Consider the following 13,735-nt stretch of genomic DNA (forward strand, 5'->3'; position numbering starts at 1 on the left):
TGTTTGCTGTTTGTTATCCATGCACAAACCAGTTTCTGTTGGCTACCCGTTGCCATCTCTTATTCCTTCTTTCACAGCAAGTCTGTCTTTCTGACTGTGTGTCCATGGCCAGCATGAATCACAGACTCTTTGAGCGTTCAACATTTTTGGGTTAACATCAAACTGGATGTGTAACATTTTTTTTTCTTTTCTTTATTCCTTAGGTATATTTACCAATCTAATCTTGAATAAGAGCTCTGTGCAAACTCAAACATTTGCTTAATTTGAGCATGAGTTGGCCCAATGGAGGGATTTCCTCATTCTGTATGTTTTCTTGAGGCGCTACTGCACAGAGATGCTTGCTCTACATCTGGGGTGCAAGAACCTGTGATCAGAGGTATTGCTCTCATGTTTCAGAAGAGAGAACGTCTGCTCCCTCCTCGGACATGAGGGTAACACCCACATCTGGGCATTGCACCTCCAACTTAGTCAGAACTAGGTATGCCTTTCCTGTCTACAATGTATTTCTATAAATAAAGTGGCTTTTCTTATTTTACTGAGTGTTAAGTCTCAGTAATTTAAAAATGGAAATGGACTGCCTTCAAGTCGATTCCGACTTATGGCAACCCTGTGAAGAGGGTTTTCATGGTAAGCGGTATTCAGAGGGGGGTTACCACTGCCTTCCTCTGAGGCTGAGAGGCAGTGACTGGCCCAAGGTCACCCAGTGCGCTTCACGGCTGTGTGGGGATTCGAACCCTGGTCTCCCAGGCCGTAGTCCAACACTCTAACCACTAAGCCACACTGGGTCTCCTCAGTGACTTAAATGCAAGGTAAAAGCCTTGATTCTGCAGAGTATTCTGAGCTGTGTGTGCCAGTGCATGTATTTACCTAAGAAGCAGGCTTTTACCCTGCATTTAAATCACTGATATTTTACACTTAGTAAAATAGGCATAACCACTTTGAACAATCCTTTAGCTCCTGATTGTTCCTCTGAAGCCCTGCCCTTACCCACCCCACATCTGACGCCATGTAGGACGGATGGGCGTAGCTTTCCTAAAATGGCCTCGTGGAACAAATGGGGAGGCCTGGCAGGGCGAGTAATAAATCAAATTAAGAACAGCGTTTGGTCTTTCAGAACCAGCAGCCAGACTCTTTGGGTTTCTCTTCATTTCTTTCCCAGCCGCCTCAGAGCAGTTTGACAGTCAGTGCATGACATCCCAGCAAGGGCTGATAGCCGGAGGGACTGCAGAACTGATGTGGCAGGCGGTGACTGAGAGGAAGGTAGAGAGCCCAGCCTGCATGCCATCGCCCTCTTATCTCCCTCCCCCTGCCGTGGCTGCCATAGAGATTGCCAGATGTTTGGCTCCTACAGCGGCAGCAAGTGAACATTTGGAGGGTTAGAAGGCACTGCCACTCATCATTAAGAAACCCATGAGCCCCACACAGTTGATGGAAAGAGATGCATCCCTTGTGGGCAATAAGCTGATCAGATAGAAGCTGTGCATGGAATGAGAACTGCTGGAAAGAGAACAGGCCTTCATTCCTTGCTCCCTGAGAACTGGTTTCTGTCACCTGGGAAGGTTGGTTCGGAGATCAGCTTTGTGCATGTGCGCGCGCATTCATTTGTGTATGTATGTACATTTGTGCACACTCAGGCTGTGTACCAAGCATACGTTTAAAATACATGGCTTTCCCCACACACACGCAAAGAATACTGGGATCTGTAGTTTACCCCCCCACAGTTTCCGACATATGTAACGAACGTACAGTTCCCAGGATTCTTTGGTGGAAGTCATGTGCTTTATGTGTATGGTGTGTACGAAGCCACAGTCACTCTGCACAGGGTGTTTTGTCTTCCGCAGTTCCCTTGATGTGCACACCTGTGACATGTCCCCCTGCCATCATATATCCTGTTGGTTATATGATTTATTTGATAGCGTAGGCACCAACATTTCACACATGAAAACAGAAATGTGCTTGCATTACCCCTATTTTCATAACTGGCCCTTCCACAATTATTACTCATTGCTGAAAGGTCTACTCAGCCCCCTCTTTATTTATTTATTTCATTTCTAACCCCCCTTCCTGCCGAAGCAGTCCAGAGTGATGTACAATGAAACAGAGTAACAAAAGACATCCAATTAAATAAAACACATTAAGATAGCTATAAACATCTGTAACATATAATAACCATTAAAACACAATAACCAATTGCAGCTGTTAAAAGATAAGGTAGTGTTTCTTCTCATTCCTACAGACCAAGCAGGGGAGACATAATTGTCTCACAATAGGTTATCCAAAATGCACTTCATCAGCTACAGCGTGAAATGTCAGGCAGGGCACTGCATTGGGACCTCAGTGATCATGCACACTCATTTATACGCATGTGGACAACACAATTTGCATCTGTTACTCCACTCAGAGGTTCGGCTTGTAGGGACCCAGAGGAGGGGACTGAACTCTTTCCCCTCATTAACAGGATTCTAAGAAGGTGTCCTCTAAAGGCAGAAACAGAAATAAGAGAGCAGAAAAGAGGGGCTATTGGAGTGCATGTTATGCAAGGCATGCACACTATGCATCCAGCTTCAAGGTCTGTGTATGTCCAGGAGTGGTGTTTTGGTAAGGGCATAGTTGGGAGACAGTAAACAAGTTGGCCTTTCTTTGACCTGCATTTATTTTCTACCACACTACTCCCCTAAGACTGCAGCCATGGGGAGGCCTTTGAGTGGGGTGGGGAACCTTTTTGGCTCCACAGGCCAAATTCTTATCAGGATCTGCCTGGTGAGCCAAATTTAGCAGGTGGGCTGAGTCACCCACCTAACAAAATCCCTTGTGCTTCCCATACTTTTAAGCCTCTGAGATCAGGGACCTAAGGGGGAAGGGGGGAAGACTCACAAAATACTTTAAGACAAGATTGCAGGGGATGGCCTTAAGCCTTTGCAAAAGCCTTTTTGAAGTAGCTGGTACACAAGAGCTGCTTCAAAGGGCTCTTTTGCACAGGGCTTTAATCTCCACTCATCTGATCACACAGGAACAGGACTAGACATCAGCTGATTGGTGGCTGTGGTGTGGAGAAAATGGTCTTGTGGACCAAATTGGACTGCCGGGGGGGGCATGATTGGCTTGGAGGCTGAAGCTTCCCCCCTCCCACTAGCTTCAACGGTCTGACCTCTTCAGGAATGTTCCAGCTTTTTTCATGAACTTTCAGCTTTCTCTCTCTCTTTTTAAAGTCATCAATTAGTAAGCTTCCATCATTTTTCATTAGGTTGATGTAACACAGAACAGCAAAAGGGCAAGAAATAACTTGCTTCTAGTGTTGTAGCCAATCAATGCAAAGGTTTGGAAAGGTGCTCGGTATTCATTTTTGAAAATTATATTAAAATTTAATTTTATATTTTAAAAAGCATTTAATAAAGTAGATAACTTGTTTAAGGCTGGTTGGGTTTTCTTGTTTCACTGAGTTGCTGTAGCCTCCACAATATATCCTCAAATATTCCCTTCCCATACCAGAGAGAGAGAGAGAGAGACGGTTGCACTCATCCTGCTACTATTCACATAATCTCTTCCTCCTCATAATTTGAAATTGGAAACAGATAATATTTTGCAACTAGGAAGAGGAGAGAATGCAAGGACACATTTGTGTAGGTGTTTCCACCACAGTGAGTGATAGATTTCAAGGCTGGTGTAAAAAGGGGCCATCTTGAGACCACACAACAGCTGCAGCATCCAGAATGATTTAGACTCTTCACTTGGCAACTGTTGATAGGCAGGCTGTAGCAAGATGCAGCCAACAAAGCTGTATTTTAAGACACTGTGTACGCTATTGCTCGGAAGAGAAAAAAAAGTTTGTCACTATGTATTCACTATTGTGATATTTATGGGGAACCCTGGAAGAAATTAATTGCAAATTTGCGAGTCAGCTTGTCTCGTTCTGGATGACATATCTAGAGTGTGCTTATCTGTACTTGCCAATTTGGTGAAGGATGTGATGTTTAGAGGTGCGAAAGTTGCAGTGGTTGCAAAAAAGTCAGAGAAGGGAATAGATTAGATTGAAGCTAATGCAATGAACTCAAAATATCTGTCAGAACTTAACATCCACCCCACTCATTGTACCATGACCAAATTCCCTTAGATCACTGGCAGTTGTAGTTGACAGGAGACATTAGAATTCTTGGTCCTTGCAGTTACTCCAATTCAACTGAAACTCATTCCACTCATTAATCATTTTATGACTTCTGGTAGTTGGCTGTTATTTCATGATGGCCATGTCTTTTGGTTGAACAATAAAACTAAAACATTCATATTGAGATAGGGATTCAAAGATGCCCGTGACCCAACCAGGTCCTCTACAGGTGATTGGAAAGTGAGAGTGTGTCTTTATCCAAGTGTGCCTGTCCCATCAGTGATGTTCTTGCACATGGGCATAAAGTTCTTAAAGTAAGAACATAAAAAGAGCCCTGCTGGGTCAGGCCAAAGACCCATCTAATCCTGCAGCCTGTTCTCACAGTGGCCAACCAGACGTACTAATGGGACCCTGTGATGTTCCTGCTTATAGTGTAAATATGGTAAGTGCTGTTTATATAGAAGACATATGGTAAGTGGAGTGAAAGAGGAGGGGGGAGTACATGAGCAGTAGAATGCTGGATGATTGGCTGAGCGTTTGAATGGCTGGGAGTATAAATGGAAGAATGACAGTTGAATCTGGGTGGATAAAGATTTGGCATGATTTGGCCTTTATCTGCCAGTGGCCCAAAACCTACTGGGAGGGGGCACTAGCAAGAGCCTCCTGAACCTGCTGCTCCTTTTCACCATTGCACCCTGCTTGCTTGCCCCTCTTTCGCTCTGGCACAGGCAAAGGTGATGGTGAAAGGGAGAAGCACTTGATGCCACTGCCTGCTTGCTCATTGGATCTCTGTCTAGCAAGTACGCTGGTGGTAGCAATTAGGAAGATGAGGAGTTGCAGAGCTAGTAATGATGACGGTGCCGAGGTTAATTCACTGAGGGAGGGGGCTCATGGTGGGCACCTTTACCAAGGGACTGCCAAAACCTAGAGCTAGCACCATTTCAGCCCCCGTATGTCACTCATTAAACGGGAATAGTAATGACCTAACTATCACTGTGAGGATGTGAGAGACATTAAAGCATTTGGTGCATAAATGTTGCTGTGATATTATTCAACCGATGGCTAAAAGGTGCATGCTTTTAGGCTGCTCTGTCGCTGGAGATTTATGCAATCCGATGGATTCTTGAATGCTCGGGGAAGGGTTTTTTTCTGACAGACAGAACTGAGGAACCTGTTGAGGTCCCAGTCTCACCCTTGAGTGGTAAGATGCAGCATGCCATCAGCATGAACCCGAGCATCTTCTCAAATGCTGCAAATGCTTCCCCTCGGTAGATGCAGAAAGTGAAGCAGCCTGGACGATGCCTGGAGGGCAAATGGAAAAAAGACTTGTGACAAAAAAATGATTGAACACATGTTAGAGCACATCATTATCCCTATTGTGTGCTGTTGAAGGCAGCAAAGAAAGCTTACTTTGCTGCCTGCATTTTATACTCAAGTAGAAATCCAGCTTTTGTAGAGTGGCGAGAGGTTTATTAACATCTAAACTGGAGGATCTGCTTTGACAGATTTGCTAGGCACTTTGAGGATAAAATCACTCATCTCCATAAAGACTTGAATGCCAAGGTTTTGACAGTTCCTGTTGAGGGGTTCAGTGCACCATCTACTCTAGTTTGATGAGATCACTTTCATCTTATGAAGCCAGAGGACGTGAACAAGGTGTTGGGAGCAGTTTGTCTAACCTCATGCTGTCTTGACCTTTGCCTGTTGTGGTTTATTCAAGGAGAAAGCTGAGACATAATGGCAGGAGGGATGGTGCAAGGGGTGGAAGTGTGCCTGCTGCTCAGAAAGCCCACCTTCGATTAAGAGATTTATGACAATTACTACACAGTTGTAAATATACCCTTCCTCAGGAACATGCTCATGAGAGTAATTGTCCTGACGCCTGCCCAAAACCAAGAATAGGTGTGCTTACTTGCACGTAAAGAAGTGAACTTTTCTTATAGCAGTCCAATGGTACAAACTCAGCTGCTAGGAAAGAGCAGAATTGAGTCCAGGTGCTCTTACAAGGCAAAGGAGTAGCATCAATAAGTCTGGTCCTGGAGCAACGGCCAAGGCTCAGGAGTCACAGATTAGTTGCAAGAGTTCCCAAGACTGTATGGGAGCTGTGAAGCTCTTCCAGCAAGTTTCCCCACTTACCTGCCAAGCAAGCTCTTAAGCAGAGTCAGAGAATGCCCAGCTACTCCTGGGAATCCATAGCCCTCCTGGCCTGAAGGTGGGTGCTCCGCCTAGGCTGTCATCTCATATTTTCCCTTGAAGTGCCGCCTCTCCCTGGGAGACAGCACCAGACACACACCCCCGAATTCTCCCCCTCTGCCAAAGCCAGTTGTGCCCCTGTGCCCTCCACGTCCTCCACAGGCAGGGAAAGAGCAGCCCCTCCGTCTCCTTCCTCCTCAGTAGATATTTCATGTCTGGGGGCAGAAGGGGGGGGACTTAATAAGACACCTTCATATCTTCTAATATTGGTCCCACATTTAAATATCCACATTAAGTATAACAGTGAGATGTAGGGAAAATACACATTGTCAATTAGAAAGGGAGAAGAGATTCCTTATCATAAAATTAGCATTGCTCTCTTATGTTCTGTACATAATGTAGATAGCGTCACAGCTTTTGAGCTGCACGGAATTCATCTACCAGAATAAAAAACTTTAGATAGCCTTCATCTAGCCAGAGAATGAAGTAGCCACAAAGTGCAGATCCACTGAAACTATCCACTAGAACAATTGATTTATTTAACTGATTCTTCCAACAGGATAATTATTTCAGCAGAAAACAGCATGATCTCAATAGCTAATCCCATCACTTCTTCCTGAGGATGGGGGTAAATGTAAAGGGCTAAGCAACTATGGCAGACAGAACTTCTTGGTGCTGCACTAAAGAGCTTGGAGCGTCCTAGGCATACATCCTGATCTTACGCATTGCTATTTAGAGTTAAGTCTTGCTAAATGCAAATACATGCGGAAGCAGGGTGGTGTAATGGTTATTTATTTATTTATTTTATTTAATTACATTTCTAGACCGCCCTATAGCAGAAAGCTCTCAGGGCGGTGTACAACAAATAAAATCACAATTAAAATATGAGCAAGTGTGGAAAAAATATATATATATAGTACAATTATAAAACATTAATAAAATTGCCATTGAGATTTAAATTAAGATCATATTAAGTTTAAAATGTTAAATTAAAATATTTAAAAATTTACAAAATTTAAAAAGCCTGGGCGAAAAGGTAAGTTTTTACCTGGCGCCGAAAAGATAACAGAGAAGGCGCCAGGCGTATCTCGTCTGGGAGGGCATTCCATAGTTCGGGGGCCACCACCGAGAAGGCCCTAGATCTAGTTGTTGATCTCCGGGCCTCTTTATGGGTTGGGACCCGGAGAAGGGCCTTCGACGTTGAGCGTAGTGAACGGGTAGGTACATAGCGAGAGAGGCGCTCCATCAGGTATTGCGGTCCGATGCCGTTTAGGGCTTTATAGGTAAGAACCAACACTTTGAATCTGGCCCGGAAACATATCGGTAGCCAGTGCAGCTGCGCCAGGACAGGTGTTATATGGTCAAATTTCTTTGTCCCAGTGAGAACTCTGGCCGCAGCATTTTGCACTAGCTGAAGTTTCCGAACCGTCTTCATAGGTAGCCCCACGTAGAGTGCATTACAGTAGTCCAATCTAGAGGTTACCATAGCATGGATAACTGAGGCAAGATGCTCCTTGCTCAAATAGGGTCGTAGTTGGGCTACCAGCCGGAGCTGGTAGAATGCATTCCGTGCCACCGAGGCTACCTGAGCCTCAAGTGACAGAAGCGGATCTAATAAGACCCCCAAACTATGTACCTGTTCCTTTAGGGGGAGTGTAACCCCATCTAGGACAGGTCGAACGTCAACCATCTGGGCAGAGGGTCCTCCCACCAACAGCATCTCAGTCTTGTTAGGATTGAGTTTCAGTTTATTAGCTCTCATCCAGCCCATTATCGCGGCCAGGCAGCGGTCTAGTACATCAACAGCCTCACCTGAGGAAGATGAAAAGGAGTAGTAGAGCTGCGTATCATCAGCATATTGCTGGAAACGCACTCCAAAACTCCTGATGACCTCACCCAGCGGCTTCATATAGATATTAAAAAGCATGGGGGACAGAACTGAACCCTGCGGGACCCCATATTGGAGTACCCAGGGACTCGAGTAATGTTCCCCCAGCATCACCTTCTGGAGACGATTCCCGAGATAGGAGCAGAGCCACCGCCAAGCAGTGCCTCCCACTCCTAAATCCGTAAGTCGCTCCAGAAGGATACCATGGTCGATGGTATCAAACGCCGCTGAGAGATCAAGGAGAACCAACAGAGTTACACTCCCTCTGTCTTTCTCCCGACAGAGGTCATCATACAGGGCGACCAAGGCCGTTTCTGTACCAAACCCCGGCCGAAAGCCCGATTGAAATGGGTCTAGATAATCAGTTTCATCCAAGAGAGCCTGGAGTTGGCGAGCGACCACACGCTCTAGAACCTTGCCCAGGAATGGGACATTTGCTACTGGCCTATAGTTGTCCAAATTATCAGGGTCCAAGGAGGATTTTTTTAGGAGCGGTCTCACCACCGCCTGTTTCAGGCAGGGTGGGACCACTCCCTCTCGTAAAGAGGCATTAATCACCTCCTTGGCCCAGCCGGCTGTTCCATTCCTGCTAGCTTTTATTAGCCATGAGGGGCAAGGATCCAGAGCAGAAGTGGTCGCCCGCACCTGTCCAAGCACCTTGTCCACATCCTCGAGCTGTACCAACTGAAACTCATCCAATAAAACAGGACAAGACTGTGCTCTGGATACCTCATTAGGATCAACTGCTACAATAATGGAGTCAAGGTCCCGGCGGATGTTCATGATCTTATCACGAAAGTGTCGCGCAAACTCATTACAGCGGGCAATTGATGGTGTTATTGCTTCCTGGGGACCAGAGTGTAAAAGTCCCCGGACAACTTTATAAAGTTCCGCTGGGCGGTTAAGGGATGACTGAATAGAGACAGCAAAGTATTGCTTCTTTGCTGCTCTCACTGCCTTCACATAGAGTTTGGTAGAGAGCTTCACAAGTGCATGATTACAGCCGTCGGGAGTTCGCCTCCATTTGCACTCAAGCCGTCTCCTTTCTTGCTTCATCACTCTTAGCTCCGGAGTAAACCAGGGAGCCAATTGAGCTCTGCAACGGAGAGGGCGCACCGGGGCGATCGTGTCAACTGCCCGGGCCATTTCCGTATTCCACAGCATGGCCAGGGTTTCGACAGGACCGTCAATTCTATCAGCCGGAAAATTCCCTAGAGCCATCAGAAAACCCTCAGGATTCATTAGTCTCCGGGGACGGACCATCTTAATTGGTCCTCCACCCTTGCAGAGGGGAGAAAACAGTGTAAGTCTAAACCTTAATAGGCGGTGATCTGACCATGACAAAGGAATAGATGAAAAATCCCTCACTCTCAGATCACCATCCCCTAATCCAGTGGCAAAAATCAAGTCCAGAGTGTGCCCCAACACATGCGTAGGGCCAGTAACAAATTGAGACAGCCCCATGGCTGTCATGGAGGTCATGAAGTCCTGAGCTGCTCCAGATAAAGCAGCCTCAGCATGAATGTTGAGATCCCCCAATACCAAAAGTTTGGGGGAACGCAACAATAGATCCGAGACCGCCTCTGTCAGCTCAGTTAGGGAGGCTGTTGGGCAGCAGGGTGGACGGTACACCAACAGAATTCCCAGTCTGTCTCGCTGACCCAACGTTATGTGCAGACACTCTAGACCATTAGCCATCTGGATAGGGTGCCTAACAAGAGGGATGGAACTTCTATAGACCACAGCGATTCCCCCTCCCCGACCCTCGGATCTACCCAGATGCTGAACCGAATACCCAGGTGGGCACAACTGGGAGAGATTAATACCTCCCAGATCGCTCACCCAGGTCTCGGTAATACATGCCAGATCGGCCGCCTCATCCACAATTAGGTCATGGATGAGGGAGGTTTTATTATTTACCGATCTGGCATTAAAAAGCAGCAACTGGAGATCCGAGGGTTGGCTGATAGAACTACCAGCAATCCTGTGGGTGTGAGGAGGACCGGAACACGTCACAGCCACCAGTTGTCTGGGGCGAGTTCCCCTTAACTGGCATGTCCTACTCACAGCGCCATACCTCCCATTACCCGTCACTACACTAATAGGGGCCCCCTTTGGTCCTCCCTCCCACAACACTGTCCTCTCGCCCAGGCACATAATAAAAATAAAATAAATAATAAAACTCATGGCATATACACACAATCACACACTCACTCATACAACCCACTCATACATTCAGACAACACAGCAGCATCCGAGGAGCTTCAGCAGCCGATAATCCGTAGTAGCTGATGTAATGGGACCCAAGAACGATAGACAGCAATGACCCCCAACCTGGTGATAATGACAGCAGCAACGGTGGCATACACCTCAGAAGAGGCAACAGCAGCACTTCAGTCTCGCATTCCAGGACAGCCCAACGGCAGCAACAGAAACGTCCACGCCCTGATCAGGATCAGGCCTGGGGCCTGGTCCTGCCAGGCAGAAGTCCCTCTGGGAAGGGTGGTGGAGGTGGTGGTCCCACGGCGGCGGCGGCGGCAGCAGCAGCAAGAGCAGCAGCAAGAGCAGCAGCAAGAGCAGCAGCCTCTCCTTCCCTTGGGCGATGGTCTCTTCCTCCTGCAGGCCCTGGGTTAGGCTTAGGTTGCTTTGAAGCTCTCTGGGTGAACATGAGGACCTTCAGCTAGGGATGCAGGAGAGTTCTGCCAGCAATGTTCACTTCTTTGTGCCATGCCCAGAATGGAAATTAATCCAGCAAACACGATCAGTATTCGTTGTTGTTGCTTTCTGTCTGCAAACAATATGTAACTGATTACATCCCCCCCATTTGCATTGTGTTTCCTATGCATTGAAATATAAGTTACATAACTTAGGTAAATTACATTAAGTTACATAATTTCACCACAGACAGTGAGATAAATAACAGTTTGGGGTAGAAATGAACTGCAGCAGGACAGAAACAGTGCTGTATGCAATGAATACTGGGTGGAATGGAACATGATACCTTCTTTCATCCCCACCTTCAGTTCTGTGCATGGCTGACCCATTCTGTGAGCCACCAGAATAGCGATTTGGAACATTTTCGTGAACAGTGTGGTATTCTCAGGCTCTGCAATGGTCCCACCTACACAGACTAGCCATCAGCTCCTGCTGGACAAGAAGATCCCTGTTTGGACTGGGATCTTGCCAGAACAATGCCTCTCCTTGCCTGTCTCACTCTGATGCAGCTGGGAAAGGTTGGCTCTTTTTTAAGCATCAGTGTAGTGTTGCTAAATCAGGCCCTTTTCTCTCGCATCATTCCTGTTTGCTTCTGTGGTTGGATTAACTATCTGACAGGTGTGAACTTTTGAAAGCACATTGTATGAGTTAGGGGTCAGCAATGGAAAGGTTGACAATATTTTATATATTCATACAACCATACTCAATAGAAATATGCCCTTTTTGGGAAGTTGTTATTGTTTTTAACTTTTTGGACAAAAGTTTGTTTTCCCAATTCTGATCATATTTTGTACTCAGCCGCCAGAGATCTAAGGCTCCCTGTAAGCCGCTGAAATCTCAGCTAATACAACTTCTGTTTTACCAAGAAGCTGAGAGCAATGAACTTAGCACTGACTACCTCCCACAACTGTGACTTTGTAATTAAGGCATAAATCTAGAGCTGTATTGCCTTAATATTGCATAATACATACAAACAAGGTGTTGCCGTGGGAACGATACATTTTCCTGAATCTGTTCTTGTTCCACGCCAAGTCTTCTGACATTCCCTCTAGACACTTCAGGGGAAGCTAGATCTTTTGCCAATCGTGTTTAAAACTCATGGGAGACAGTTTAGTAGAATAAACAGGAGAGAGAGAGACCAGGAGACAAGGGAGAAATAAACATTAGATGGGCCACTCAGAAACGCCATCTTTCTTTGTTGCTGCCATGGTACTCAGGCACTGCAGAGATTAATACTTTGAATACTGCTTACCATGAAAACCCTGTTCATAGGGTCGCCATAAGTCGGAATCGTCTTGAAGGCAGTCCGTTTCCATTTCGAGCAGGAACTGACTCTCCATGTTTCCCAGCAACCAGTATTCAGAGGCACACTGGCTCTGAAGGTGGGGGTAGAACATGAACACCATGGATAGTAGCCATCGTTAAAAAGGTAAAGGTGTCCCCACACTTGTAGTGCGAGTCGTTTCCAACTCTTAGGGTGACGTCTTGCAACGTTTACTAGAGACCGTATATATGGGGTGGGATTGCCAGTTCCATCCCCGGCCTTTCTTTACCCCTCAGCGTATGCCGGGTACTCATTTCACCGACCACGGATGGATGGAAGGCTGAGTGGACCTCGACCCCTTTTTCTGGAGATTCGACTTCCTCCTTCTGTTGGAATCAAACGCCGGCATGAGCAGAGCTTTGGCTGTGTTACCGCCGCTTACCACTCTGCACCTTATGAATTTGTCTAATCCTCTTTTCAAGCCATCCAAGTTGGTGGCCATCACTACTACTTGTGGGAGTGAATTCCATAGTTTAATTATGCACTGTGTGAAGAAGTACTTTCTTTTGTGTGTCCTGAATCTCCCAACATTCAGTTTTGTTGCATGTCCTTGAGTTCTAATGTTATGAGAGAGGAAAACTTTTCTGTATCCGCTTTTTCCCATGTCTTGCATAATTGTATGCACCTCTTTCATTTCTCCTCTTACTTGCCTTTTCTCTAAGCTAAGAAAAACCCAGTGTTGTAACTTTTCATCATAGGGGGAGTATTAGCGTTGGAGATGAATGCTGGCAGCCGCTGAACTGTAGCAGGATCCCTGTTGAAAGAGCACCATTTATCCTGGATATAACCACACCAAGACTCTGGGTTTCAGAAAACAATAAACTGCCATTTATTAAAGGAAATGCATACTGGGTAGGAAAAACCTTCGTTCTAGCTCACTAAAGTTGGAGTCGCAAAGAGCCATGCTTGCTCTTTCATCTCTGTAGGAAAGAGAGATGGGGTGGGGGAGTCTCCTCTCCCATACTGGGATGTAGAAAAGGGAAGGGAGGAGCAGGAAATGATGTCAACAACCCTGAGGATATAAATCTAAGCACCTGGGGGAAGGCCAGCACAGGTTAGGTCAGAAAAACAGTCTTAAGAAGCACAGAGGTTCACTATCTACCTTTTCTCATGCAAACCCACCAGCAAGCTGAGTTGCATCCCATCACTTCCAACAGGGAGTTGCTCCATCCCTTTGATCAGTGTGGCTGAATGAGGATTGTGGTAGCTTTCTTGAGGGCTGACACCAGAGTTTTCAGGTGCCACTTGTGTTGTTCTGCAAGCACCGCACCTGGTGAGACTGTGGAGCCATGTTTTTTCGATAGATGGCTTTCCCTGTCCCAGTCTCTGTGTGTTTCATTCCTCCCTGTGCATGTGTGTGTGTGTGTGTGTGTGTGTGTGTGTGTGTGTGTGTGTGTGTGTGAGAGAGAGAGAGAGAGAGAGAGAGAGAGAGAGAGAGAGAGAGAGAGAGAATCAGATGCTATTAAGGAAGCAGAGTCCGGGTTATGCCGTCTGGAGCATCCCTTGGCTCTGA

The 13,735-nt window shown here is 46.3% G+C and overlaps 1 protein-coding gene across 6 annotated transcripts in view; it reads left to right on the forward strand.

The window, feature by feature from the left end:
* The window catches only part of ASTN2 (astrotactin 2), a 773,365-nt gene that overhangs the window by 513,543 nt on the left and 246,087 nt on the right, over positions 1–13,735 (forward strand). The gene's annotated exons all lie outside the window — the stretch shown is intronic.

This window comes from Rhineura floridana, chromosome 20 (genome assembly GCF_030035675.1).
Source record: "Rhineura floridana isolate rRhiFlo1 chromosome 20, rRhiFlo1.hap2, whole genome shotgun sequence".
Lineage (NCBI taxonomy): Eukaryota > Metazoa > Chordata > Lepidosauria > Squamata > Rhineuridae > Rhineura > Rhineura floridana.